The sequence below is a fragment of the Dunckerocampus dactyliophorus genome, chromosome 15, assembly GCF_027744805.1.
Source record: "Dunckerocampus dactyliophorus isolate RoL2022-P2 chromosome 15, RoL_Ddac_1.1, whole genome shotgun sequence".
Lineage (NCBI taxonomy): Eukaryota > Metazoa > Chordata > Actinopteri > Syngnathiformes > Syngnathidae > Dunckerocampus > Dunckerocampus dactyliophorus.
Genome location: NC_072833.1, coordinates 27,705,151 through 27,730,497, shown reverse-complemented (window position 1 = coordinate 27,730,497; position 25,347 = coordinate 27,705,151).

Sequence of the window (25,347 nt, the reverse complement as noted above, 5' to 3'; positions counted from 1 at the left end):
GAGAGAATGTAAAGGGACCATTAGATTTATTTGCTGAAAGCCACCAATATTTGATGTCCCGCTTCAGGCTTCAGGCTTCCCTCTCTGTTCTTGCAGGTGTGCAGGATCATCAGAATAACATCGCAATGAAACGTGGTGTGTCTATTGCGCACGTAGCACCCCCAGATAACGACATGCGCCCCCAGCCACGTCTTGAGCCAGAGCACGGGGCTGCTGTATTAATTAGGCAGCGTCTAATCAAATGTAACCACAGAAAAAATACATTGTCACACACAAACTATGTATTTTGACTTTATTTTTCCATCATGATTGTGTAAATATTTTCTAGAGTTTCCGAAATGGTTTGGTTTCTGATTGATGGCCCACCTCCCGTTTCCTCCAGATCCCTCCGGTGCAGTCCAATCTTTTTTTGAATCTATTTTAAGTCAAAAGACTTCTTTTTAACCTCTGCGGTGGTGCGTTTCTCCATGGAAACGGCATTTATGTTTCCTGCAATGGTGCTCCATGCCGACTCTTTCTGGATGGCCTGATGACCGGTGGATACACGTGAAAATAAGGTGGTCTTGTGTTCGCTCACTCCTTGTAAAAGCACCTCTATTTCAGTAGAATTGAAGTTTTTCTTTCGTTTGTTGTCCAGCTGCTCCTCAGTCTTGCCCTTGCGCGTTGCCATCTCCGCCTCCAGCTGCCTGTTGCGCACAGCACATTTTTTACCTTATATAGGAAATAATAGGCGGTGACCTATGCAAATTAGGGCTCACATGCACGGGCATCGCAGTTGGCATTCATCAACCTAAGAACACCGGTGCGAACGATTATCCCTACTTAAGAACGTGTCGTGAATGCGGCGCAGTTTCCAACCCGCGCCTTCTTAAGTACACTTCTTAAGAAGACTTTTAAGAAGATGTTCGTGAATGAGGCCCAATGTTCCTCTGCAGGAACGAGTCCACTGATCTCTACGTAAAGAATCTGGATAGCTCATACGTCGCACGCGCCCGTGCAAGCCGCTGAAGCCTCAGAGAGGCCATCTTAGCACTCCCATGTCGTACGTAGCAGACTACATTGGCACAGCGTACATAGTGTACAAAGCAGATGAAGAGGCTAACACAACATCTATATTTGACATTAAAAAGCAGGGAGATTCAACCTTGGTCCCTTAAAAACCATTTGATACGTTATTCTCTATCTTTTGGCTATATTAAATGTACTTTTTCCCTTCCAATTCTCATTGCCTTTGGGACTAAATGCTACTGTGCACCCTGGCTCAGCACTCCCCTATAGCAATGATAGTTTTACTCCTCTAGAAAGAGATTTTCATTTGAACTGCATATCCCATCCCTTTTTCCACTAAAATCCATGGTCATGATCCTTTACTTTTTATTCTTACTTTCATACAATTCACTATGCTCTCGTCTGTACAAAATATGAATCATCAAAGAGACACGTTTTAAAATCATTTCACATTTTGATGATTATTTTAGTTTGTGTTATGAAATAGAAATAAGCTCTTTTCTGATATAGAAATATATTTGAACAAAAACCACAGGAATAATATGTAATATAATATGTAATAATATATAAACATTGTCTCTATATGGGGCATCATTTGAAATTCGGGTAAACAAACACAAAAAAAATGTATTTCTTGATATTTGCAAGCAACCTCAAATGATTTAGTAGTCTAGTGGTGGTTGTTTGTTTACATAGCCCCCACGGCCCCCCATGTAAAGCCTTATGACTCAGGTATGGTATGATATCCACAGAATGTTTAAAAATGATCATAGAGTCCTTATGACTAAGCTCAAGCACACCTGTTGTGCGAGGTTAGTGTGAAGACTAACCTTGCATTTAGTGTGAGTGGCTAACAAACTAGCAACACACTTAACAACTCACAAGTTCTCACATAAGTCCGACAAGTGTTTCTTGGGAGTAGCAATATGGCGGCCGTGTGGCTTCATAAGTCATTGACCAATGGGCTATCCTGATTCTTTTAGTACAAATCAGTGAATGAGTCCAGTTTGACGTTGCGGCGGGGCAGAAGCGTCATGACGTCACCGGAAGTGACTTTTAACTCGCAGCCTGCCTGGCCTGGCGCGGGCACAGCAATGACAGAGATGATGATGATGATGAAGAACACCTACAGCAGGGGTGCTCACACTCTTTAAGCCTGCGAGATACTTTTAAAATGACAAAGTATAACCGATGTGTAAATTCAGTTAATTTAATTTAACCAATAATTCATTTTGAATTTCTCACGTATGTATTTGTTGTTATAAGCACCTTTTTTATGGGCAGTCTTTATTTTATTTGCGTTTTATTTCATTTGTGTTTTATTTGCGTTTTGTTGTGTGAACTTTGACATCGGAAGAGGTGGTTTTTTTGTGTCCGAGGCGGAAGTGACTGTCGAATGCTCGAGGCGCCAAAATTGAAGCGTGAAAAGTGCGAGATAAGGAATACAATAAGTATTGAATATACAGTTGAGAGATTTGATATCTGGACTGGAGGTGGGTTGTGGGAAGTGGACTGCATAGGTCTCGGCCGACGGCTTACATGGGCCCGGTACGACGAGACCGGTGCGCCACGACCTGCAACAAACCAAAAGAGACACGAAGAGCTGGTGGCGGTGGTGCGGAGGGAGCTGAAGTGTGAGTGCAACCAAACTGTACCGTGAGTGTAACAATGGGCTGTAGCTCAGATGATGTTAGCGACGAAGGGGCAGATGAGATGGAGTACACACACGTAAAAATAGCAAGGAAACAGTCATGATCAGAAGCAAGCAGCGGAAAAGATCATGATGGAAGACAAAGAAAAAAATAGGAGCTAAAACAAACGGCAAAGAAGAGTCAGATGAAGAATACAAAGTTCTTATTACAATGAGCAAAGATAAAGGACATTTTCACCAAGTTCATCTGACTAAAGCAATTGAAAAAGAAATAGGGAAAGTTAAATACAACAAAAAGCTCAATAACAGAAGAATACTAATATCAGCAGCAAATAAAAGACAGCAAGAAAACATTATGAGATTGAAGTACCTTGATGGAAGAGAAATACAAGTACACATACCAGGAGAGGCAGCAGCAATAAGAGGAGTTCTATCAAACGTACCGTTGGAAATGTCCATGGATGAGGTGAAGAGAGAAATAAGAGGTGGCAAAATAACAGAAGCTAGACGACTCCAAACCAGCAGAGGAGTAAAAAGTGACAGTTTGTCTGTATTACTTGTATTTGAAAAGACAATACCGACAGACATACGTGTAGGGGGTATGAATTTTAGGGTGAGGGAGTACATTCCTCAACCACTAAGATGTTACAAATGACAGAGAATGGGACACACGGCACAGCAATGTCAGTGGAGGCAAAGGTGTGCAAAGTGTGGTGGAGAACATGACTATGGGAAGTGTGCTAGCCATGCTAAACTAAGATGTTGCAACTGTGGAGGAGAACATAGTGCCGCATATGGTGGCTGTGAAGTGCAAAGACATGCCAAAGAAGTGCAAAAATACAAAAGAGAAAACAAGGTATCATATGCTGAAGCAGTAAAGAATCTAGGTAAGTGTGTAATTAAGCAAAATAAACCAGTAGAGAATCAGGAAACTCATATAGAACATACAGGACATGCAGGAGGACTTCCTCAGAACAGACCATAGAAGATGTCAATTAGAATGGACTGCTCCCCAACAGAAATGTAATCATAAGTGTGCAATAGAAGAGGACACATTAGTTGTAAAGAAAAAGAACTTTGTAGCTTTGATAAGTAAAGTAATTAATGTGGCCACTCGGCAAGAAAGGAAAAGTGACAGGATCAAAACGGTTGTGGAAGCGGCAGAACAATATTTAAACGTCAAAGACGTGAAAGCAGAAGAAATACATGCTATGTTGGCTCTACACAATGATGCAGGATCTCAGAAATATATAACAGAAAGTGGGAAAAGACCTGATATGATACGTGTGCAAGAAACGTGGCTTAGACCACATGTGGATGATGTGTTGCATGGCTATGAATCAGTGCCATTCCATAGAAAAGAAAACCAAGGGGGAGGGTGTGCAACATTTGTGAGGGATGGAATAATATATAATAGAATAACAACATTAAATGAAATAGAATACATCAAGCAAATACAAATATAATCATGATTAATATATATAACCCCTGTAAACTACTAGATGTTGAAACAATGGAGAAGATAATAAGGAGGCATGGTGGTAGAGAGATCTGGTGTGGGGACTTTAATGCACATCATAGTTGATGGGGAAGTAAGCAAACAGATCACAATGGAATAGTAGTAGAAGAACTCATGGATATCAGACAGTTAGTCTGCTTAAACAAGGGAAATGGAACAAGAATAGATATACGCTCAAATAGAATGTCATGCATTGGTTTAACTCTGGTCTCACATAGCTTGGCAAGTTCCTGTGAATGGAAAGTACATGAAACCACAAGTATAGGAAGTGATCATTTCCCCAGAAGTTGTACAATAAACACAGAAGTAGATATCAAAGAAAGACCCAGACATAAAAAGTGGTTCTTTTCAAAAGCGGATTGGGGAAAATTCAGGGAGGAAAGTAGCAAAGCAGCAAATTCAATATGAATGGAAGGTGGCATAGAGGAATGCACAGTTAAGATGACAAATAAGATCATAGAGGCAGCAATGAAAAGTATACCGTGGAAGTCAATTGGAGGGAAAGGAAAATGGTTCCATGGTGGAATGAAAAGTGCACAGCAGCTGGAAAAGAAAGAAATAGCACATTAAGAAGGTTAAGGAAGAACCTCAGCCAAGAAAATGTAATAAATTATCAGAGGAAAAAAGCTATAGTCCAAAGAGTAATTAAAAACAGTAAACAAAAGGCATGGAGGGATTATTGCTCTGCCATAGGAAGGCAAATCAAGATAGGAGATGTATGGTCAATGTTGAAGAAGATGAGTGGGAAAAACGTGTTTGTTCAAATACCTGCATTAGAAGATAATGGAACAATGGCTGGGACTGATAAAGAAAAAGCAAATGTGCTGGGGAAAAAGCTTGCGGGGGTGCACAGTGGAAACCATCTGGATGAAAATCATAGACGAGGGAAGGAGAGGATGATAAAAGAGAATAGGGATGTGTTACTAAAACAGGATGGTGAGGAGAGTGTGATGGAGGAGACTGCTGATAGTATTAAATAAAAGTAAAGATACTGCAACAGGAGAAGACCAGTTGAGTTATATTATGTTCCAGAACTTACCAGAAAATATGTTGGGAAAAATATTATATTTATTTGACAAAATATGGGAAGAAGGGAAAACACCAAAGCAATGGAAAAGTGCATTGATTTTACCATTTAATAAACCCGGTAAGGATCCAAAACACCCTGTGAACTATCGACCTATTGCTCTAACATCACATCTATGCAAATGGATGGAGGAAGTTCTAGTCAGAAGACTTAACTATTTCCTTGAAAGTCGAGAGTTACTTGCAACTTATCAGTGTGGGTTTAGAAAAGGATGATCAACAATGGATGCTGGAGTTAGAGTAAGTCAGGAAATAGAGAAAAGCTTTAAAATGAAAGAGTTGATGAATGTTGTGTTCTTTGATATTGAAAAGGCTTATGATTCCATGTGGCGGGAGGGTTTATTGATTAAGATGAATAGGATGGGAATTAGAGGTAGGTTCTATAACTGGGTCCTTGATTTCATATCGGACAGAAAATTCAAAGTAAAAATAGGATCAGAGATGTCAGAAGAATACAGTATAGTAAATGGTATACCACAGGGGAGTGTAATTAGCCCAGTTTTGTTTAATGTAATGATAAATGATATATTCATGAATCTGGATAGAAGGATTGGGTCGGCCCTACACACAGATGATGGAGTGGTTTGGGCAAGGGGACGAGATTCTATAAATGTGACAAGTAAAATGAAGGAAGCAATAAAGAAGATAGAACAATGGTGGTATGACTGGGGATTTAAGCTATCACCCAATAAAACATGTTACATGACGATTACCAGGAAAAAAGGCATAAAAAATCAGAACCTGATGCTGTATGGACAAAACATGATAAAAGTAGATCATTTGAAATACCTTGGTATGTGGCTAGATCAGAAAGGCACATGGAAGACCCATGTGGAAAAGGTAGAAGAGAAATGTAAGAGGATAATAAACTTAATGAGAGCTGTTACAGGTAAGGAGTGGGGAGCAGATAAACAGTCACTAATATATATATATATAGAGCTTTGATGAGAGCAAATATAGATTATGGAAGTTTTGTAAATGGAGCTGCAGCTAAAACACATTTAAGGAAAATAGAAAGAAATATTCCCAAAGCATTTAGGATAAGTACAGGTGCAATCACATCAACACCAATGAAAGCAATGCAGGTTGAGTTAGGAGAAGTAGCGTATGACCTGAGAAGAGATCAACTTATGTTGACATACTGGAGTAGACTTAAAGGATGTAGGCATGGACATCTGGCCAAGGATGTGATGGAGGACTGTTGGGAGTATAATACAACTAAAAGTAATAGCTTTGGGTGGGTAATTAAAGATAAAATAGATAAATAGAACATAACAAATATACATATTAATAATTCTACACCCATAAGCAATATTCCTATCTGGCTATTTCCTAAACCTGAAGTAGATATATATATAACAGAGTTAAAAAATAGATGGAAAGATAGTGAAAAAGGACAAAGGACAAAACAAATATTATGGTTACTTAGATATTTCTCAGATGGATGAAAAAGCGAAGAAGGGAAGGTGGGGATTGGAATCTATGGACCACCAATGAACTATAGCATCATTAAAAGATTACCTGACCAGCTCTCGCTTTATACAGCAGACATGATGGCAATGATTATAGGCTTGCAATGGATAGAGGAAATAAAAGCAGATAGAGTGGTACGTTGTGTGGACTCTCTGGCAGCATTATATAGTATTAAAAATATGGAATCAAGTGGAGAGGATTTATTATTAGAAATACATCAAAACCTATTCCAACTATACATGTTAAAAATAGAAATAAGATCCTGCGGGGTACCTGCACATGTAGGGGTGGAAGGGAATGATGTGGCAGATAAAATGGCTAAAATGGGAATTAGAAGGAATGAAATTATAAATGTACCTGCTCGTAAAGGCAATAATCAAAAAACAAATGATTGGGAAATGGCAAAATAGGTGGGACGAGGGTAGTAGCGGGAGAAAGTATTATAAAGTACAAAGATCTATCAGTGCACAAGGGGTGAAGAGAAAAAACAGAAAAGAGGAAATAGTGTTAACTAGGATGAGGTTCAATCACACCGGGTTAAATGACAAGATGTTTTTGATAGGGAAATGTAAATCAAAAGTATGTATGGAGTATAAAAGTATAGAGAACGTAGAACACATATTACTACACTGCAAGAGATATAGGGAAGAACGTGTAACGTTAAGGAAAAGAATGAAGAAGATAGGAAGGGAATGGAGCATTGAGGGTATCTTAGGAACAGGTGGGGAGGGGGTAAGAGATATACAGAGGGCAGTGATAGAATATTTGAAGGACACAGGATTACATAATAGAATATAGATAAGTATTAGAATATTTTATTATAGTATTATTATTAAGATTATTAGTAGTAGTAGTATAAGTAAAGTAAGATACTGCAAGACAACTCACGAAAGTTATTACTGTTAATTAAGCTAGTTTTGGGGAGTTCGTTTTTCATGTGGTTTTCTTTTTTTAGGAGACGTGTGCATGAAGCTTATTCAGGTTGCTGTACATTTTATGTATTGTGCAAGAAAATAAACGCCCCCCCTGGCTGGCAAGAGAACTGCAGCTGTCTCCTCGTCACTCACAACATCAAAGAACACAATGCAGGATCTATTTTTTAGCCAGTGTCAGTACAGACCGGCTACAGTGGTGCTGTGATCCGGATCCACGCTGCTTCAGGCTGGTTCATCATTTCTCCTGGAGCTGTGGATCAATGCCAACTTGGTCACCTGAGGTTGCTACTTGCTACTAGTGTTTATTTTGTTGATGGATAGAAGTGTTAATTAAGGGGAAAAGTGTTCAATAGCTGTTTCACATTTTATATTTTGAAGGTGATTTGGTTATCTCTGAATACGTGCCCTGCAAGAGGTTTAAAGTGGCAAATATTCATGAGAATATGGTTGCAGACAAAAATGCACCTCACAGTTTTACTTTTGGAAGGGGAAAATCTATTTACACATCACCTTGTACACCCGCTAGGAGCACATTTGATGTTGGTTCACCAGTTTTTTGCTTCACAAATATACTTGGTCAAGCTATAGCCAGTCCCAGCCAGGGGGCTACATCCTCAGACTTCCCTGACACAACTGACCCAGCGCTCAGCAGTTTGATAACACATATTGCTCACCAGGTAGGAGAGACTATAAGACATCAGATGAGGGTTGAGCGTGAAGAGAGAGATGGCACACAAGCTCAGAGCAGTGTAGGCCAGACTTCCAGTGACTCAACTTACCTCAACTTGACAGTGCAAAGCTAGTACTTCAGTCAGACGTCAAAGAGCCCCCAGTCTTCAGAGGAGATGGGTCTGACAAAAACACAGTCTGTGAATGGGAGGAGCTGATGCAAGTGTACTTCAGGAAAGGAGCCATACCCCTGCATGAACAGTACCCGGAAATAATGTCTAAGCTCATGGGCAAGGCTAAAGATGCAGTGAGAATAACTTTGAGAAGCAGTTCGTCAATGAAGCCTCAAGAAAAAACAAAAATCATCTTCGACATCCTCAGACAGCATTTCAGCGAGGTGACTTATTCTTGCATGCCTATGGCTGATTTCTACAGCACAGTCCCAGTGACAGGAGAGGCCCCCGTTGACTACTGGCTTAGAGGACCCATGTCAGGAGGTGGCCATGATGTTTGTGAAATGCTGTCCAGATCCCACGCTTGCCCCCATTTTCAGATTTAAGGCCCCAGATAAATGGACAGCTAGTGAGGTCCAAGAGCACATTGATCGGCATCATACTGAAATGCAAGAAAAGACGCTCTCCAAATCAAAGCGCCTTCAGCCAATGGTAATACACGTTCAGACTCCAGAACCTCATGATTCAGGGGAAAACTTCCATCCAGGAGAGTCCCCTGTGCAAAGTGAGAGTAGTGCAACACCCAACTGTCTGAAACAGTTAGTCAGCCTTTTTGAAAATGCACTATCACAGAAGAGCCATGCTGCACACAAACCTGTCCCACATGACCAATTTCTGCACAGATCCTGCAGGGTTTGTCAGGCCACAGGGCATTCAACCCTTGCACACTGCAGGCAGAAGCACTTATGTCTGGCATGCTTTAAGCCAAACCACATGAAGAGGGACTGTCCCAACCGTCACACTAACAAAGCTCACAGTGTCCCCTTGCCACAAAATGCTGAGATTTTAAACTAGCTGGCCCGCATTTAGCGAGGGGATGTGCGGGTGAAGAAGAAACCTTCAACAGTGGTAATGACGAACAGTGCTACATAAAAGCATGTGCAGCAGCACCAGCTGGCGCCAAAGTAATCGTTCAGAACACACAGAAACTGGGCACTTATGATGAACTGTTTTACACTTATGTTAGCATGAACAACACATTTCAGGTGCAAGGAATGATTGATTCAGGTTCCATGGCATGCACCCTCAGTGAGCAAGCAGAGTTTAAAGATGTTGGGTGAAAATGTTCTCTCAAGACCGATTCCCTGAACTCAGGTGGTTGTGCTCATGGGATGTGGAGGGACTTTAACCAAGCCTAACTGCATGTATGAGGTCCAGATGAAACTGTATGGAGAGACTTGCATTGTACCCGTACTTGTAGTCCCTGGCCAACGTGATGATTTGATCATAGGCACTAACGTCATTAGGTTCCTCATGCATCAGTTGAAAGCGAGCAGTGACTATTGGCGTCTTGTCTCCAGTGGCAGTCTACTTCCCGAGTGTGAACAGTTTCTCGACCTGATGGCAAATTCATCCCGGTGGAGAGGTGGTGAGCTCCCAAGCAGAATTGGTACTGTTAAGGTCCAACAGTCAGTCACCCTGCTGGCACGACAAGAATACTTGATCTAGGGTAAACTGCCAGCTCATGTCCCCATGTCAGCAGGTAGCACGGTAATTGTTCAGCCCACTTCATCCAAGTCCATGCCTCGCAACATCATGGTTGGTCGAATAATCACACCATTGTGGGGTGATAGGTGGATTCCCATGAGAGTTACCGACATGTCAGACAAACCCATTACATTGAGAAGGAACAAAAAGGTGGATGATGTATTTCCATGTTTGGCTGTGGAGGATTTTGAAGTTTTTCAGGGTACCAGCCAACCTGAGGAAGTCAAACAGCGAAAAAAGCCTGCTGATGCCACATCTATAGACCTCAAGCAGTGACTACAACAGGTTGGCCTCACGGAAAGTAACATCGATGAATGCCATGCTGGCCCCTTGTGGAAAGAGAAATTAGTGGAGCTACTCGAAAATTATCATGACATTTTCTCCAAACATGTGCTGGACTGTGGAGAGGCAAAAGGCTTCGTCCACCGCATCTGCCTCACGGATAAAAGACCATTCCGCCTCCCTTACCGGCGACTTCCACCAGCCCATTACCAGAAGCTGCGTCAGGTTTTGTCTGAAATGGAAGAGCAGGAGATAATCAGAAAAACAGTGAGCGAGTATGCCTCTCCCCTTGTATTAGTGTGGAAGAAGGGTGGAAGTTTGAGGCTCTGCACTGATTTTAGGTGGTTCAACGCGCGGACTCTGTAAGACGCACACCCTTTTCCACACCAATCGGACTGTCTGGCAGGGTTGGGTGGAAACACCTACTTCAGCACGATGGACTTGACTTCAGCTTTCTATAATATCCCGATGGCAGAAGAGGATAAGAAATACACAGCATTCACAACGCCTATGGGACTACAGTATATAAGTATAACAGGATGCCGCAGGGATTATGCAACAGTCCTGCCTCATTCATGCGTATGATGATGAGCATTTTCGGAGACATGAATTTCAGTAGTTTGTTGTGCTATCTTGACGACTTGCTTGTGTTTGCTGCAACTGAAGAGGAGGCATTGGCGAGGCTAGAGACTGTCTTCCACCGACTGAGACTCAACAACCTCAAACTAAGCCCAAAGAAATGTCATTTAATGAGGTCCTCAGTCAAGTTTTTGGGTCACATAATAGATGGAAGGGGAGTTGCAGTGGACCCAGTAAAAGTTGAGGTCATAACCAAAATGTCAAAAACTCATCTTATGGAGGAGGATGGCTGCATACCGTCAATGAAGAGGATAAAATCTTTCTTGGGCATGGTCTTTTATTACCAGCACTTTATCCCCAATTGCCAAACCATTATTTTCTCTCACGGCTGGACAGAAGAAACGAGGTAGGGTAAGAACAAATTCAAATTCTGGCTCTTACCGAAAGCTCCAACCTTCTGATTGGACAGATGAATGTGATGTAGCCCTGCATAAATTGAAAGAGGGTCTGCTAAATTGTGTTGAACTCTCACACCCAGATTTCTCACTGCCACTTCTGTTGTCTATTGATGCCTCGCTAGATGGGCTTGGAGCTGTTTTATCACAAGTCCCAGCTGGTGAAGAGAAAGCATGCCCCATCGCTTTTGCGAGTAAGACATTGAGCAGCTCCCAGAAAAAATATCCAGCCCACAGGCTTGAATTTTTAGCCTTGAAGTGGAGTGTGCGCTGAGGACTACAAAAAGGCCAGATATGACCTGAGGAGGTCCATACGAGAGGCCAAAAGACAGTACAGACAGAAGCTGGAGGGCTACTATTCCACCTCAGACCCTCGGCGCATGTGGGCGGGGCTCCAGCACATCACCGACTATCGACAGCAGAGTAGCGTAGCCACGTCCTGATGAGCTGAATGAGTTCTATGCCCGCTTTGACTCCCAAACTCCTGATGAGCAGAGAGGGTGGCTGGACTTGGTGAGTGAAAGAAATGTATTTTATTTTGTTTGAAAGTGATGTGAGATAATATAGTGGTTATGTTTTGTGGTGAAGTTATGGTGTATTTTCAATAGTTAACATACTATACTGTTGCAAGTGTATTGTTCCTTCCGTCATTTCGGCGACAGCACTTGTTAACGAGCACTAATTAAGAGACGAAAGTCACGTGTTCTTTATTGTAACACTACCCACTGGTTTATTTGATGTATTTATGCATATTTCATGTTGTTTATGATAGGCTAATTAGATTGGGTTGAAGAACTATCGAGATAGATCGACATAAGAGAACATGTGCAGGAGCACATGTGCTTGAGATAAAGATGGCGAGCCACCCACGGAACCTGTGAACTGCGCATGCGCCAGGACCAGTTAAGGAGCAACAAGCCCTCTGCTGACCGGTGCATGGTACTACAACTGGTAGGATTATCCAATTTTCTGCAAAACTGCAGTGGACCAAGGATAACCGCTGGATTGTTCAAGACAATCAAAGGACTAACAAATAGAAAAGAAAGAAAAAGACTTAATTTGGTTATTCAGTCTTTTGCTGAATCACTCTGAGTTTTGTACATTTTGTTATATTTTGGTATTTTCCTCAATTTTTGTAAAAAAGGTTATTTTTGCAATAAGTTGTTTTGTATGTTTGTAAACAAACTAACAAATGTAAAATTCCAAAAACTAACTTGAAGGGAACCAGAATAGAACTAAACTTGGGTTACTTTCAACCAAGTAGTTAATTAGAATTTGATCAAGAACTAACACAGACTAAACAAAAGGTTGCAACCGAGTACTAAACCAACAACGGAACTAAACATTAGCCATAATACCAAACCTAGTGGTAATATGGTGCTAAACTTAATTCTTTAAACTAAAATAAGGTTTAAACAAAAGAGGTAGAAAGGTTTAACTCAACTGGTAGTGTGTGTGTTATATGTTTGTATGTGTAAATGTTTTTTGTCCATATTTGTACTTTTTCAATAATAAGCGGGCAGTTCAACTTATTCTTGGTCTGTGGTTTTTTATATCTGCTAAGCCAAAATATTACTCCAGTAGCCGAAACTGTACTGGGCCATCATATCCCCTTGTCCCCTTATCCCTTACCCTGTAAACACCCCACGGGAGTGTTACATCTACAGTCATTGGCCTGATCACTGGTGGTGTTGAAACATCATACAGAAGAGAGGTGGCGGACCTCATAGCTTGGTGTCGTGATAACAATCTCCTTCTCAATACAGATAAGACTAAAGAGATGATCATCGACCCAAGAACAAGGGAAAAGGAGCTGCATAGAACCCTGTTTATTGATGAGACTGAGGTGGAGAGGGTGAAAACCTTCAAGTTCCTTGGCACACACATCAGCGAGGACCTCACCTGGTCTCACAACACCCAACAAATTCTGAAGAAGTCCCAAAGGAGACTGTACTTCCTGAGAAGACTGAGGAAATTTGGCATGTCCACCACAATCCTGAGTTGCTTCTACAGATGCACTATGGAAAGTGTCCTTACCGCCTCCATCACTGTTTGGTACGGTAACTGTACAACACGTGATAGGAAGGCACTCCAGCGGGTGATCAAGACCTCACAGAACATTGTTGGGGCAGCCCTCCCCTCACTGCAAGACATTTATAAAACTAGAGTCCTACGAAGAACACACAACCTCATCAAGGACAGCACACATCCACAACACTCATTATTCACACTCCTACCGTCAGGCAGACGCTACAGGAGTTTGAAGTCCAGGACCACAAGGCTGGCAAACAGCTTTTACCCACAGGCCATCAGGCTTCTCAACGAAGCACTCACACACGCCGCACGCAACACACGCACACACTCATAGCACTTTATTTATTTATTTATTTGTATTATTTATTTGTATTATTTATCTGTATTAATGTCTCTTCTGTTGTTGTTGCTTAATTTATTGGTATTTATGTTTCTGATGTTCTTATTCTTTTTCTTGTGTTTTCTTTCTTTTCTTGGGAGAATGAACAGAATAAGAATTTCATTGCATAGTAGAACTGCTGTTTTACTATGCACATGACAATAAAACTCTTGAATCTTGAAGTTTAGTCGTTGGTTAAAAGGTCATCCATTCACAGTATGGACTGACAATAACCCCCTTCACCTATAACATGACAAAACCCAAGTTAGATGCATGTGAACAGCGATGGGTGTCCCACCTCGCCCCTTACACCTTTGACCTGAGGCACATCCCTGGCAGCAAGAACATAGTGGCTGATGCTCTCAGCAGGGATCCTTTTGCAGAAACAGTCAGTCACAGACTTATCACAGAACAGTACCACCACCTACTTGGTGAAGCTGAGGGCATGACTCAAGATGGCATCCAGGACACATTTCGGCTGAAGGTCCAGTGTCACAAAGTAAAAAGCACAGCTAACGGCGGTGTCAAGTCCCCATCCGACCCTCTTCAGTGTCACTGTGATTTCGGTTCTGTTAAAGCTGTTCTGGATGTCGATGACCAGTGGGACACTGCTGTTGAGACTAGAGCTGTGGAGTTGATTCAGTCAGTTCAAGATCTGCTGCCGCCAGGACAAGACACCCTTCCTGTGTTCACACTACAAGAACTCCAGCAAAGTCAGGAGCTCGATCCCACTATTTCAGTCATCATGCCATTCGTCATTCATGGAAGGCGTCCTTCCAGGCGTGAAAGGGCAAGATTTGATGGGAGAGTTAGGGTGTTAGTCAAACAGTGGGAAAGACTCAGTCCAAAATGGTGTTCTTAACCAAGTCACTAAGGATCACATCAGTAGACGAAAAAGACATCAGTATGTTTTACCGGACAGCCTCAAAGAGAAAGCACTACATGGCATCCATGATGTTGCTGGACACCGGGGGCAAGCAAGGACTTTGAGTCTAGCAAGACAGCGTTTCTTTTGGCCCAAGATGGAGTCTGATGTAAGAGAGGTATAGATTTGACTTTGTGTCAAAAAGGTATTTATGACATGTCTTGATTGATTTATGACCCCCTGTCATAAAAGTTTATGACACAACATCAAAGCGTTTTCACACCTATGTGACGAAGATCAAAGCGTTTTCACACCTATGTGACGAAGATCAAAGCGTTTTCACACCTACGTGACATGTTTATGACATGGCAATAAAACAAAGTTTATGACGGGCCAATAAAACAATAAAACATCAAAGCGTTTTCACACCTATGTGTCAGGAAGCAATAAAAGTTTATGGCATACCAATAAAACAATAAAGGTTTATGGCATACGAATAAAGCAATAAAACAATAAAACATCAAAGCGTTTTCACACCTATGTGTCAGGGATCAAAGCATCAGGAAGCGGACATGCGGAAGTCATAAACGGACATCTGGAAGCCATAAACCATGAAAGAAGTTTCACACCTATGTGTCAGGGGTCAAAGCATCAGGAAGCGGACATGCGGAAGTCATAAAACAAACAAACAATCATAAAATCATTCCCACGTGACTGTGTTTTCTTCCGGCTGCGTGTGGGGGGAAGCCCCCATTCCCATACCCCTCCTTTCCTAACGACCCCCCTCCACCCCCACCACCCCCAAGACATCCTCCGGCCTTATCTGGGTGTGTCTCAGCATGTGTGACTGGGGCCCCCAATACCGCCCCCCGCCGGCCTGTCTGTGTGTCTCAAACATGGAGTTTTCCCATTGAAACATTATAAATAATACTGCTAAAACATTCAACACATTGCATCCTTAGCTCACACGTCCCCATTCAAACCATTTAAATCAGCCAATTACAAAGACAGTCAAAACACTGAAAACTCGTTTTTACCATAGTCCCATTGAAACAATAGAAATAATACTACTAAAACAGTCAAAACATTACAACCTTAGATACTAGTCTTTCTACTACAGCTATTTTGTTAAAAATTGTATTTTCTTAAAAAATATCATGATTACCTGTCAGTGTCCATCCACCAGCCTTGTTTCTTCAATAGCAAAGTAGAAATGACCCATCTAGGCCACTCCCTCCTGCATCTAGACCACTCCCCCCAACCGGCCGATACAATTACTGTTGAAAAGGTCATGGGCTGAGGAGGTGGGGGTAAAGGAAGGAGGCGTGACTTTGTTATTTACTTTAGAACGTGAGTAATATTTTAAAGGGCGTTGATGGGCGTGATGAACGGGCTGGGGGGTGTGGAAATGTGTGAGATGTCTTATATAACGAGGGGTGTTTGAGTCAAACTATGAGTGATTGTTCGAAAAAAAATGGCGGTGTTCAGGAAAAAGAGTCTGCATCTTGACGGGGGACGCCTGGTGGTTAGTGAGTTTAGAGGCATGGGAGTAGTTCCCTTTGTGGATCTATACAGTCATGAATATATGGAACCAGAGGTTACGCAGCTGAGAATCTATTCTACTGAATTTGAAAAACTGAAGAGCTCCATTCAAGATTTCATCGTTTACATGCAACATGTGCACGACCAAGGGGATGTAGGACTTACGAGAATGTTGCCAAGTGTAGCGGTGAGAACGGATTCGCTACTGCGTGAAGAGGGTGGATCTTTTCTCGTCGATTGTTCGAGATCACACATCTGGCTGCTGGTCAGATATGCCACCCCTGCTGCTAATACTGCCAGACCAAGGACAGTTCTGGAGAAAGAGCGGGATTTCCCAATTCACCTGGCGTTCAAGGTGGTAGACTTCCCAAAGCTGGCTGATCTCTTGAAAGAAATTAGTTTGTTTTTCACTCAAGACAGTGTGAAGCGGAGGCATGACCTGCTGGGGAAGAGGTTAACCACTCGAGCTGAAGACAATGCTGGAAGACAGAAGATGACTAGTGATAAGAGGCGAATAAATCCGATCACCGTTTTTGACAGAGAACTGGAGGTTGATGGTTTGGTCGGAAGAGGGCCTGTTTGTGAATTAGAGACTGATTCCGTGTGATTCTATCACACATGCTGGGCTCCACCTTCTACAAAGACCTACCAGAGCCCAGCCTACCAGTACCGCCTCCCACAACCATCGTCTCTTTGGGCGAGAGGCCTACAATATCCTGCAGACTGTGTACGGATTTTATCAAGCCTAGAATTAACATCCCTGCGTGCTTTTCTCTATGTAAATGTTGATCATTCAGTTTTATATCAAGGTTTAATGCTTATTAAGTAAATAAAATATACATTTGAATGTGGTGTTGTATATTCTATTTATTTATTTATTTCCAACACAGTACTAGTATACAGCAAGTACCCAAATACAAGAATGTACTATATTCTATTTATTTATTTATTTTGAAACGCATCAGTCTTTGCCCCCTTTACCTAGTCTTTGTGAAGCTTTGATCAACAGGGCTCCTCTTGGAACTTCTTCTCCTGGCTTGTTTGTCATGAATGAACATCCTGACTCGGGTCCATTTGGTGTGACTTCTCTCGGGAGTCCATCCTGGCCGCATCTCCATTTGGTCTGCTTTCTTATGTTAAAATGTTTTGCATCTCAGCATGATGTATTGGACTTGTAGAGCTTTCCTCACACAGCCATGCTATCCCTGCAGCGTCTTATCTTTTAATCAGCACGCTAGTGTTATGAAGGACTAAAGGAAGGTAGACTTACAACCATTTGGGCTCTGTTAATAAAAATAAAAAGTCTAGAACATACTGTATAAAGGTGATCTAAAACGATAGATAGTGACTTTGTTAGGTATGTGTCCTTCTGAAAGCCTTTCCTACAAAGGAGTGTCTTGATTGAAAAGTGTGAATGTTGGTCATTAGCAAACCTGATTGTCCTGATGCATACATTTGACATTACAGGGCCAATTCCTCCCCCTAAAGTGGATGCAAATACTGTACATACTGTATGTTGGCTAACAGAAAGACACACATATACTGTTTACATATGACCAATATCATATTTATTATCATTATGTATATATTGGCACTTAATGCACCCGGAAAGATTGGTCAGAGGTTGTTATTATTGTTATTCATTGTCTAGTTGTCCAGATATGATGTTTTGTATGAGTTCTATTTATTATTTTCATTGTGTCCTTTTTAATCACAGTTAATTAGTACATATGTGTACTATTCATTTTGACTTCTCTTTTACTTCTTTCTTCATTTTTTCTTTTTATTCCAGTTACAACACGGCGTTCAAGGGGTTGGTAATGACACAATATATGCATGCTACCCGTGCATTCTGTATGAAATCCTACAGAAGTACTGATATGATGCTACTTCAGTTACACATTTGACGAATACATCACTAGCAGCAACTTTAAAGGTTCTTTCAGTTAGATATGCGTATGTGCCTGATAGGACAGGATGCTCCATTTGTTGTATAATGTATAATCATGCCATTCTCTCAGCAGGGGTCGTAAGCACAATACGCTTTTTTTATTTATTTAATTTCCAAACACATCGCCGGTATACTGTAAGCATTCAAATACTAAAGCAGAGACATTATTTGATTTAAAAAAAACAAACCAACAAACATGCCCTGACTTGTCTCCAGGACATGGGGGGCCTCAGGAGGCAGGCTATGCTTCCTCAATCTCCACCCCCTTTCCACAGATACCCGAAAAACCATCCGCTGTACTCACGACATTCTACTGTCATCTGGAACTTGATTGAGAGAAGGAGACTCTTTTTTCCCCAACCCCTATTTAATTCAACATGGCGCAGCAGAGGTCTTCAGGTAATATTCACCCTTTACTGATGACCACAAAGCCATCATCCATCATTGGAGAACATTCCTATCATAAGAAAGTCCTATGTAAAACACTATTGTCTAAACATTGACTAATATTTGTTTTTAAAGAGTGTTCATTAGATATAGAATATCATGTGTAGATATATATGAACTGTATGATATAGATTTCCTTTTCATCTCTGACATTATCTTCAAATATGCTTGATACTACTGTGTTGCCGGGCAAATTCGTAAGACTACTGGTAAACAACAGATGCATCACCCATAGCAAAACATACTTTCTCATCAATACAGTTCATCTTGTTGTTTTATTTCTAATCTCATTATTTTCTTTATAATCATACAGGAATCATCAAGGATCCACACAATAAGACGGCTGAATGCACCAACCTCGACAATGTCCCCACAACTTGGGGTTATGCCGACAATGAATCGACCTACGTGCCCGTTTATCGGCACGACGACGTAACCCCGTCTGAAGATGTTGGAAGGGCGACAAGATTCACTGCAAACATCATCACCCTCTTCCAAACCTTACTGAAAAAATGTTTGAATCAGGTATGGTGGGAAATAGCACGATCTGAATGCAACGGCTGCATCATAGAACATCCAAGCCAGTTGCAGCATTCCTGTCTCAATGAACGAGGAAGAGTCATTTACATCAACCACTACAGCAGGGTAGTTGACAGCGTTTTCCGTCCTACCCTGACAACCGCACTTCAGCAGCTGTCATGTGTAGAACCAGGATACGTTGTTATAAGTACAGAGAGACTTCTTGGTGCTGCCGAAGCAATAATACACCACCTGATGGAGAAAGCATGCTTTGGTCGCACTCAGGACGACGATGAGGAGCAAGGAAACGAGCCCTCACATAGAAAAATATCCATGGCTTTCTTGACATGGTTACCCTAAAAACCATGTGTCTTCTTTTGTTTTTATTAACTTTTATATCTCTTTTATACAAAAATGTACATTTTTATATGTAGGATTACCTCACTTATGTACTTCAAATGACAAATGTATTCCTTTGTTTTATCCTGTCACGGTTAGGTACTGCAATGGGGGGCGCTACTGCTCCAACGGCCTGTTTCCCGCCCCCACTTCCTGCTCAGCCATGGCTGCTAATTGTCCATAGTTTTTCCGAGACTGCGTACACGCGTGCGTTCCTGTGCTTTCCCCTTTGTTTCTTTTTTTCCTGGCTCAAACAACAATTGTTAAGAATATAGATTTTTTCTGCGTGTTTGCGTGTGTACAGTTTTCGCTGGTTGGTGTTCTTATATTTTTGGGTGAAAAAGCATAATTTACATCCAAGGATGGAGACCACCTTTAACCGTCAATAAAAGAGTTCTTTAAAAACTATGCCTCTATTTCCTCATTCGCTTTTCAATAAGCACAATCTTCCAACAACACGTCTTCATTGCATTATGAACACGAACATTTGTAGAGTGACGACGAGCGTCGGACAGTACAGTGACATAAAAGGCTTTGCAGAAGTATGAAAGAAAGTGTGAAACTAACGTTTGCCTTCCTTACTGTGTTACCAATGCTAACCAGGCTACATAGAAAACCAATACAAATAAGTAATTACATTTCTCAATCAAAAACTATCACATACAACTGCAGAATGAACTTGATCGGTACGTGAAATCATTTGCTGCTCAAATCTGAACGTAAAGAATGAGAAGTGCTGTGTGTCACCTTATCCACAGAGATGAATACATCAACTGTTGGCAACTTGGATTGCATAAAAAAAGAAAAGTTTAAAAACCTTGTCACTGTTTTCTGACCCATTATTAAAATGTAATGTGCACTTTTTTATTATGTACTGCTTTTTAGGATGTGTGAGAAATTTGTATAAAAGTTAATAAAAACAAAAGAAGACACATGGTTTTTAGTGTAACCATGTCAAGAAAGCCATGGATATTTTTCTAGGTGAGGGCTCGTTTCCTTGCTCCTCATCGTCGTCCTGAGTGCGACCAAAGCATGCTTTCTCCATCAGGTGGTGTATTATTGCTTCGGCAGCACCAAGAAGTCTCTCTGTACTTATAACAACGTATCCTGGTTCTACACATGACAGCTGCTGAAGTGCGGTTGTCAGGGTAGGACGGAAAACGCTGTCAACTACCCTGCTGTAGTGGTTGATGTAAATGACTCTTCCTCGTTCATTGAGACAGGAATGCTGCAACTGGCTTGGATGTTCTATGATGCAGCCGTTGCATTCAGATCGTGCTATTTCCCACGCTACCTGATTCAAACATTTGTTCAGTAAGGTTTGGAAGAGGGTGATGATGTTTGCAGTGAATCTTGTCGCCCTTCCAACATCTTCAGACGGGGTTACGTCGTCGTGCCGATAAACGGGCACGTAGGTCGATTCATTGTCGGCATAACCCCAAGTTGTGGGGACATTGTCGAGGTTGGTGCATTCAGCCGTCTTATTGTGTGGATCCTTGATGATTCCTGTATGATTATAAAGAAAATAATGAGATTAGAAATAAAACAACAAGATGAACTGTATTGATGAGAAAGTATGTTTTGCTATGGGTGATGCATCTGTTGTTTACCAGTAGTCTTACGAATTTGCCTAGCAATACAGTAGTATCAAGCATATTTGAAGATAATGTCAGAGATGAAAAGGAAATCTATATCATACAGTTCATATATATCTACACATGATATTCTATATCTAATGAACACTCTTTAAAAACAAATATTAGTCAATGTTTAGACAATAGTGTTTTACATAGGACTTTCTTATGATAGGAATGTTCTCCAATGATGGATGATGGCTTTGTGGTCATCAGTAAAGGGTGAATATTACCTGAAGACCTCTGCTGCGCCATGTTGAATTAAATAGGGGTTGGGGAAAAAAGAGTCTCCTTCTCTCAATCAAGTTCCAGATGACAGTAGAATGTCGTGAGTACAGCGGATGGTTTTTCGGGTATCTGTGGAAAGGGGGTGGAGATTGAGGAAGCATAGCCTGCCTCCTGAGGCCCCCCATGTCCTGGAGACAAGTCAGGGCATGTTTGTTGGTTTGTTTTTTTTAAATCAAATAATGTCTCTGCTTTAGTATTTGAATGCTTACAGTATACCGGCGATGTGTTTGGAAATTAAATAAATAAAAAAAGCGTATTGTGCTTACGACCCCTGCTGAGAGAATGGCATGATTATACATTATACAACAAATGGAGCATCCTGTCCTATCAGGCACATACGCATATCTAACTGAAAGAACCTTTAAAGTTGCTGCTAGTGATGTATTCGTCAAATGTGTAACTGAAGTAGCATCATATCAGTACTTCTGTAGGATTTCATACAGAATGCACGGGTAGCATGCATATATTGTGTCATTACCAACCCCTTGAACGCCGTGTTGTAACTGGAATAAAAAGAAAAAATGAAGAAAGAAGTAAAAGAGAAGTCAAAATGAATAGTACACATATGTACTAATTAACTGTGATTAAAAAGGACACAATGAAAATAATAAATAGAACTCATACAAAACATCATATCTGGACAACTAGACAATGAATAACAATAATAACAACCTCTGACCAATCTTTCCGGGTGCATTAAGTGCCAATATATACATAATGATAATAAATATGATATTGGTCATATGTAAACAGTATATGTGTGTCTTTCTGTTAGCCAACATACAGTATGTACAGTATTTGCATCCACTTTAGGGGGAGGAATTGGCCCTGTAATGTCAAATGTATGCATCAGGACAATCAGGTTTGCTAATGACCAACATTCACACTTTTCAATCAAGACACTCCTTTGTAGGAAAGGCTTTCAGAAGGACACATACCTAACAAAGTCACTATCTATCGTTTTAGATCACCTTTATACAGTATGTTCTAGACTTTTTATTTTTATTAACAGAGCCCAAATGGTTGTAAGTCTACCTTCCTTTAGTCCTTCATAACACTAGCGTGCTGATTAAAAGATAAGACGCTGCAGGGATAGCATGGCTGTGTGAGGAAAGCTCTACAAGTCCAATACATCATGCTGAGATGCAAAACATTTTAACATAAGAAAGCAGACCAAATGGAGATGCGGCCAGGATGGACTCCCGAGAGAAGTCACACCAAATGGACCCGAGTCAGGATGTTCATTCATGACAAACAAGCCAGGAGAAGAAGTTCCAAGAGGAGCCCTGTTGATCAAAGCTTCACAAAGACTAGGTAAAGGGGGCAAAGACTGATGCGTTTCAAAATAAATAAATAAATAGAATATAGTACATTCTTGTATTTGGGTACTTGCTGTATACTAGTACTGTGTTGGAAATAAATAAATAAATAGAATATACAACACCACATTCAAATGTATATTTTATTTACTTAATAAGCATTAAACCTTGATATAAAACTGAATGATCAACATTTACATAGAGAAAAGCACGCAGGGATGTTAATTCTAGGCTTGATAAAATCCGTACACAGTCTGCAGGATATTGTAGGCCTCTCGCCCAAAGAGACGATGGTTGTGGGAGGCGGTACTGGTAGGCTGGGCTCTGGTAGGTCTTTGTAGAAGGTGGAGCCCAGCATGTGTGATAGAATCACACGGAATCAGTCTCTAATTCACAAACAGGCCCTCTTCCGACCAAACCATCAACCTCCAGTTCTCTGTCAAAAACGGTGATCGGATTTATTCGCCTCTTATCACTAGTCATCTTCTGTCTTCCAGCATTGTCTTCAGCTCGAGTGGTTAACCTCTTCCCCAGCAGGTCATGCCTCCGCTTCACACTGTCTTGAGTGAAAAACAAACTAATTTCTTTCAAGAGATCAGCCAGCTTTGGGAAGTCTACCACCTTGAACGCCAGGTGAATTGGGAAATCCCGCTCTTTCTCCAGAACTGTCCTTGGTCTGGCAGTATTAGCAGCAGGGGTGGCATATCTGACCAGCAGCCAGATGTGTGATCTCGAACAATCGACGAGAAAAGATCCACCCTCTTCACGCAGTAGCGAATCCGTTCTCACCGCTACACTTGGCAACATTCTCGTAAGTCCTACATCCCCTTGGTCGTGCACATGTTGCATGTAAACGATGAAATCTTGAATGGAGCTCTTCAGTTTTTCAAATTCAGTAGAATAGATTCTCAGCTGCGTAACCTCTGGTTCCATATATTCATGACTGTATAGATCCACAAAGGGAACTACTCCCATGCCTCTAAACTCACTAACCACCAGGCGTCCCCCGTCAAGATGCAGACTCTTTTTCCTGAACACCACCATTTTTTTTCGAACAATCACTCATAGTTTGACTCAAACACCCCTCGTTATATAAGACATCTCACACATTTCCACACCCCCCAGCCCGTTCATCACGCCCATCAACGCCCTTTAAAATATTACTCACGTTCTAAAGTAAATAACAAAGTCACGCCTCCTTCCTTTACCCCCACCTCCTCAGCCCATGACCTTTTCAACAGTAATTGTATCGGCCGGTTGGGGGGAGTGGTCTAGATGCAGGAGGGAGTGGCCTAGATGGGTCATTTCTACTTTGCTATTGAAGAAACAAGGCTGGTGGATGGACGCTGACAGGTAATCATGATATTTTTTAAGAAAATACAATTTTTAACAAAATAGCTGTAGTAGAAAGACTAGTATCTAAGGTTGTAATGTTTTGACTGTTTTAGTAGTATTATTTCTATTGTTTCAATGGGACTATGGTAAAAACGAGTTTTCAGTGTTTTGACTGTCTTTGTAATTGGCTGATTTAAATGGTTTGAATGGGGACGTGTGAGCTAAGGATGCAATGTGTTGAATGTTTTAGCAGTATTATTTATAATGTTTCAATGGGAAAACTCCATGTTTGAGACACACAGACAGGCCGGCGGGGGGCGGTATTGGGGGCCCCAGTCACACATGCTGAGACACACCCAGATAAGGCCGGAGGATGTCTTGGGGGTGGTGGGGGTGGAGGGGGGTCGTTAGGAAAGGAGGGGTATGGGAATGGGGGCTTCCCCCCACACGCAGCCGGAAGAAAACACAGTCACGTGGGAATGATTTTATGATTTGTGAGTTTGTTTTATGACTTCCGCATGTCCGCTTCCTGATGCTTTGACCCCTGACACATAGGTGTGAAAACGCTTTGATGTTTTATTGGTTTATTGGTATGCCATAAACTTTTATTGTTTTATTGGTATGCCATAAACTTTTATTGCTTCCCGACACATAGGTGTGAAAACGCTTTGATGTTTTATTGTTTTATTGGCCCGTCATAAACTTTTATTGTTTTATTGCCATGACATAAACATGTCACGTAGGTGTGAAAACGCTTTGATCTTCGTCACATAGGTGTGAAAACGCTTTGATGTTGTGCGGGTGGGGGGTGGGGGGAGGGGCATGTCATAAACTTTTATGACAGGGGGTCATAAATCAATCAAGACATGTCATAAATACCTTTTTGACACAAAGTCAATTCTATACCTCTCTGATGTAAACGAGTATGTCCAGTGCTGTGAAAGGTGCATTCTGGCCAAAACACCTGATCCTTCAGCTCGAGCCCCACTTGAAAGCATCAGGACTTCTTCCCCAATGGAGTTAGTGTGTTTGGACTTCTGGAGTGCAGAGGACAACAGACAGCACTCAGTGGACGTTCTTGTTATAACGGACCACTTTACCAAGCTTGCCCATGCGTTCCCATGTGTCAATCAGACAGCAAAACAAGTAGCTAAGAAGCTTTGGGATCACGTCTTTTGTGTGTACGGTTTCCTGAGACGTATTCATTCCGATCAAGGGGCAAACTTTGAGAGTGAGTTTATAGCAGAACTGCTAAGA